This window comes from Bacillus rossius, chromosome 6 (assembly GCF_032445375.1).
Source record: "Bacillus rossius redtenbacheri isolate Brsri chromosome 6, Brsri_v3, whole genome shotgun sequence".
In the NCBI taxonomy this organism is placed as follows: Eukaryota; Metazoa; Arthropoda; class Insecta; order Phasmatodea; family Bacillidae; genus Bacillus; species Bacillus rossius.
In genome coordinates this window covers 41,450,420-41,456,419 of record NC_086334.1, presented here as the reverse complement: position 1 = coordinate 41,456,419, position 6,000 = coordinate 41,450,420, and the positions used below count along the sequence as shown (strand labels likewise).

General features: G+C 35.4%; 2 protein-coding genes across 5 annotated transcripts in view; both read right to left on the bottom strand.

Moving 5' to 3' along the window:
• The window catches only part of LOC134533429 (basic proline-rich protein-like), a 71,384-nt gene that overhangs the window by 9,050 nt on the left and 56,334 nt on the right, over positions 1-6,000 (bottom strand). The gene's annotated exons all lie outside the window — the stretch shown is intronic.
• The window catches only part of LOC134533091 (keratin, type I cytoskeletal 13), a 115,228-nt gene that overhangs the window by 108,976 nt on the left and 252 nt on the right, over positions 1-6,000 (bottom strand). The window lies entirely within an intron of this gene.

The window sequence follows — 6,000 nt, the reverse complement described above, 5'->3', positions numbered from 1 at the left end:
CTGTGACAACCGAGCCTACTTATAGGAATTCTCAGGTTTACTTATTTTAATATTTTAGTTCTAAAGTATTTATATTCAACTACTACTGTACTGAACTTAAGCGCGCCAAGGGTTACAAAATTCCACAATATCAACAACGTGCAAACTGCGTCAGTCACGACACACGTTTTAACTTGCGTTACTGGTAAATAATCAGTTCTATGATGGGGTCAAAATTTGTTACTGCGTTATAAAAAAATTATAAAAACATTTTTCTGTACTTAAAAAAAACATTTGTCAAGATATAGTTTTTTATACTACAGTAAATATATTGTAACTTTGTGAAACACATTGCTATGATTATTATTTGTCTATATTAAATAGGTTTTTTCAAGATAATAGTCAATATTTCTTACGAAAATTGACGCATAATTTAATATTTTGATTGATGTTTCATTAAAGCATATTTTTTTTAAACAGTGGTATAATCGAATATATAATAATTTGAATTTTATTGTGTTTCATTATGCTTATTAAATGTGCGCCGTTAAACTGGAAAGCTATTCAGGGAACGGTTTACAAATAACTAACTATTGGAGGTACTGGGACAACACAAATCCAGTATTACTGCGAACACTATTTTGTAGTGATGCAATTGTTTTCATGCAAATGTTCAAATTTATAAATATCTGTAATTTCACAAGAATACTTCTGTTCCATTTGCAAAAAAAAAAAAAAAATCGGTGGGGGCAGCTAGCTTGCGCTTGCCTTCTATATCGCCATTGTTATATGGGCTGCCTGTCGTGTACCATCTCCTCTTCACACATGACTTCGCGCCCACTCCGATACCTGCTGCTCCGCCGCACGCGCGGGTGCGCAACCTCCCGTAATACACAGCATCGACTGACTGCTAAGGGCGAAGCTCCTTGGCGCACGCACCGTGGTGTCGCCTCTACGCGTAAAAGGCTCTGCGCTGACGTGCAGGTGTTCCGCTGGCTGCGCAGCGTGCAACTGTGGAAAATTTCGGATATGACCCTATACCGGTTTCACAGGTATACAGCCTGTGTCTCGTTGTTGACAATATAAATCTGAATCAGTGACATCATACAGACTCTTCAATCAGCGGGTATCACCACAAACCGATGCCCCAATATCGTTGAAAAGAACTGCGAATACCACCGAGTCTGTGAGGCAGCGATGCTCTTTGGTGGCATTTATTTATGAATCGCCCTGTTTGTTGGCTCTTCGCTCGAAGCAGATGAACTGGGATTAGCTAACTGTCTGACCTGGAATGTTTATTAACTACACCAAAATTTGTCAGTGCTTTTATTTGCACTAACGGGTTCACTTCTACTCCATCAACTTAGATATATTCTGTGAACATAGTCTTGGTTGGAATGCAAATATTATACTATACGCTAAGTTTAAAGTTTAGATAATGTTTATGTATTATCAAACATATTCGTATAAGTGCCTTAGTTTAAGGAAAAAATGTTTTTCAATATAAAACTTTAAGTTATATTTACAAATTTTAATGTTTTGTTTTTAATTTACGCGTTGTCTTTTGCAACCACATATCTGTCTTTATATATATATATACACACACACACACACACACGATTTATAATGTGGGGAGAACTGGGTTCGTAAGGGATAGGCCAATACGTTTTATTACAGTTTTATTTATTACTAATATTTACATTACTGATAAATAATCGTACTTAAAAATGTCAGATCACCAACCACTGGCACTTAAAAATGTTAGTTTGCAAGTCACTCAATGTCTATAAAGTTCCACAGTTCGCACTCCTCACAGGAGCTAGACTCAACAGTGTTTCACCCTTTACCTCGCCTGTCCACACACACACTCCACTCAGTCGCACTCTCTCGGTCCCGTCACTCCGCGTCGCGCCCAATCTCGAAGGGCTCTCACACTCTTCGACCGATGTCGCACTTTTCTTCACTCGCGGAACTCTCCGGACTCTCCGAATTAACTCGGAACTCTCGCGGAACCCATCGCATGACTCGCGGAACTGTCGCGGGACTGCCGTGGAGGCTGGCGTCGCTGCTCAAGTACCTGGGACATCCCATCTCGAACCTACGAGAGCAGCTGCAACAAGTTCGCGGGCTGACCCGACGCCAGAAACGTACAGAAAGGCGGCGCTCGTTCGTTTCACTCCGCGCGGTGGCCCGCGGAATTTCCAAGGCCGCTCAGCGATAGATAACAGCGCGTGGAGCGGAGGGGGAGAGGGGTAACGAAGACCCTTGTAATCCGGCCAGGTGCGCGTGGCATGCGTTACGTCAGTGGCCGTGCCTCCGAACCTGGCATCGCGGTCTGCTATCTCGCGTTCGTAATAATATTTATTTAATATATTTGTTTAATATATAATAATATTTGTCGGACGCTGTTCTACAGTGTCTATAGGCCTTACATACCCTTGGAAAAGTAAACACTGTCAACAAGTCCGTCGTCCACCTCAAAAAAAATAAATGAAATAAGACAATAGTGATGGTGGCAATAAAAAAAGTGAGACGTAACAGCCATAGAAACGCCAGACTACAGTCGTTTCTCTCTCTCTCTCGCTCTCTAAATCCCCCTCACACTCCCCCATCACTCAAAAAAAACTTATTATCTTTGAAAGATTTGTGCAATGGGAGTGCATGACTTGATGTAAGCTTTTGAATTTTTTTGTGTTCAATATTTTTGTGCTGTCATCATTTGTGGTTTTTTTTCCGTTCTGTTAGTCCATTTTTCTTTGTTTTTCTTTGTTCGTTGACCATATTTCTGTTATGGAATATTATGTTATGTTTATATCCTGTTGAAACAGCAATTTTTTGCTTAATTTGTGTTTTTTGTATTTTTCTTCTACAGACATACATGTGCTTAGCAATGGCGTATGTCCAAAAGATTACACCAAGTCAAAAAAAACTTGCCTGCTATTGGTTACGTGTTACATGAGATTTGACTATAAGGTTTATTATTTCGTCACATACTGAAATATAAAATAAATATTATTAAGTTATATTTACGACGCTAATAAGTCGGTAGCGTTGCGTTGTAACTTGAAAAATTAATTCCTGTAGTTATTCTGGTACTAGTTTAATTTATGTGTTAGGTAAGAAATGAATGTGACAGAAAATAATGTATATTGTAAATCTAATATAGGTATGTAAAAAAAATAGTATCTATATTTTGATTAAAAATGCGCCACTTAAAAGTCTACAAGTTGAACCATATATTACAAAGATTAAATAACGATCTAAAATTAAGTTACTATACATTTTCGTCAGACGCAAACCTCGAAGACCATTGGCATAAAGATCGTGAGGACAAAAAAAAATATTTTTCCACAGTGATAAACAACTTTGTTGGATTAACAAACTCGAGTTTTTTGAAACTATCGAAGTATGTTCTTGGCTGAGAAGCACAGGTTTGTTAAAAGACAACAGAACTTCTATTCCCAAACCAATCTGACCAAAATCAACTAGATTTATCTGTTTCGCCTGTGCAAAATTTTTTTTAGAAATTGGGTATCCAGCTTCAACGAGGTGACGTTTCAACTAACGTTGCAGTTTCTTGCTTTATAATCTAATTTACGTACCTACCTAAGTCGTAGCTAATTTAGACCATTGCCATCGGAGTCTACGAACTTAATAAGCAATAATTTTTTGTATTTACGAACAAACTTGTTTCTTGGACAGTATATTTACTACATTTTCAACGACGAAAGCACCTCAGATAAACAAAGGATAGTACGTCAAAACCACGCCTGAGAGTGTTTCGTTCGATTGGTTGGGTGAGGAGGGGGGGGGGGGGAGAAGACCGTTGCCGTAGACCTAATGAGTTATACAAGTTTGCTAACAAAACAAGTTGAGATATAGGTACGTAATAATTAAACTCATCAGAAAACCTCCCCCCCTCCCAAAAAAAAGAAGTTGCCCGTAAATTATACAGAAATTTAAATACAATATTAAATACAAATTTGCCTTATTATTTTCTTGAGGAACTAAAAAAATATAATAATAATCAAAATTGTACCATGAAATTAGGTATGTGGAATGTAAAATACCACCAATGTTCTATAAACGAGCAAGTTATTTAGTAATCCAAATTATAATAAAACCTACTTAGCGCACATTTCAGCTAGTATCGAAATCATTTCGCGAAAAGTGTATACCCCTACAAATAAATTAAGAAGTAGCCCGTAAATGATACTAGTTAAATGTAATATTAAAAAAATTCTACTTATTTACCAAGTTGCAAAAATATTTTATTGTAATTAAAAAAAATCACTTTCGGCACAGCCTACAGGCGTAGTTTTTGAAGTACCTACTTATTCTGGAAATGTTTTGAAAATTTTTATGAACTCCCGGAATATTTTAAGAACTTAACGTACATAACATCCTATAAATGTTCTCCAATATTATAAAATAATCGATTTAACATGTTCTCAAATTTCATTCAGCGAAAATATTTTTAGTGTTTTTAACTCAATTCATCCAGAATTGAATAGCTTAGCGAATTTCATATAATGCCTACTAATGTATTTATGAAATTATTTTTGACATTGAAACATATTTCATCCTTTGCACTAATACGTGGTCATATAATATTTTTCTTTGGACCAATGTTTAAGATGGCTGAAAATAAATTCGAAAAAATGTGATACTTAGAAAATTTTAATTATTTTTAATTTTAGAACCTGCTTTACGGTAATAGTTCGTTTAGTGAAACATTGTCTCAGTCAAAGGTTTTGGATAAATTATAGGAGTTTTACAATAAATCATAACATATTTGATTGTATATATATGAAAAAAGTAATTATATTTTTGTCTTTCTACTCTTGTTATTTCCACCCCTTGAAGTAATGGTTTCTTACGTCAAACTTTCTTTAGATAAAATATATTAACAATCAAAAAAAGTTAAATAAAATAAAACATTTATTCGATAGAGTATTAGTAGGGAAATTTTATTTGTTTTATTACAACCCAAGGATTTTTAAACCCCTAATTGTTTGTATTATCAAAAAGTGTTTAAGATAAATTTTTTAGATAAAAATGATAAGATTTACAAACAATTCAAACTGATTCTATGGTGTGCCAAGGAAGAGAGTTATGGTATTTTTTGTCCTCAAACCCTAGTTTTTTCCACCCTTTGCAGTTATTGTTGGTTGTACCAAAAATTTGTTTAAACAAATTTTATGCAATTAATCCTACAAATTGAAATACGTTCAAATTGACGTGATATTCATCATATTATCGGCGTTATAGCGATTTTTCTGTTTTCCAGGAAACATTCCCCTTTGGTCGGATATTGCCCATCAACGAACTCGACAGAGATTTTCTACTACTAGATTTTATGTATCAGTTTGGAAGTGATTTGTGAAAAATACGGCCCTTATCGTTCCCGCATAAATGTGATATATAAAAAATAAATATATAAACTTTTGAGTTGATGGTTTTGGGGTCTATGGACCATGAAACGGAAAACTATATACTAACAATTTTCCGGAAGTCGCGCCATGGTAAAGGCTATAACAGGTAGCATTTCTTTGAAATCTACCTAAAACATAGCAGTCTAAATTGTACTATGCAGTTATGTGGAGTGTATAAGACTAATGATGCTAGAGAGCTGTAAAATTCGCGATTTGAAATCCCTAAAGGATAGACTCCATGATCCTCTATGCACTCGTGCAAATTACATCTGCTGATTGGTTACCGACTCGTAACACCTGTTGACTAGAATGATCGTGATTCGCTAATTTTTCTGTTAAAAATTTTTCATTGACCCAGAGTCCTTCAGCTAAACTGTGGCCCAATCAGTGAAGCAAAATAATGTCAAAAGTATTTGGACTCTATCCTATCGCGAAATGAATCCGCGAATTTTACAGGTCTCTACGTAATGAAGTATATAAGAGAACTTTTAAGCCAGGAAAATTATAATTTAAATGCGCACATTTTGTTGTGTTTCACTGATATGTGTTCAAAATGTTGAAGTACAGTGTTTTTACTTGTAAGTAC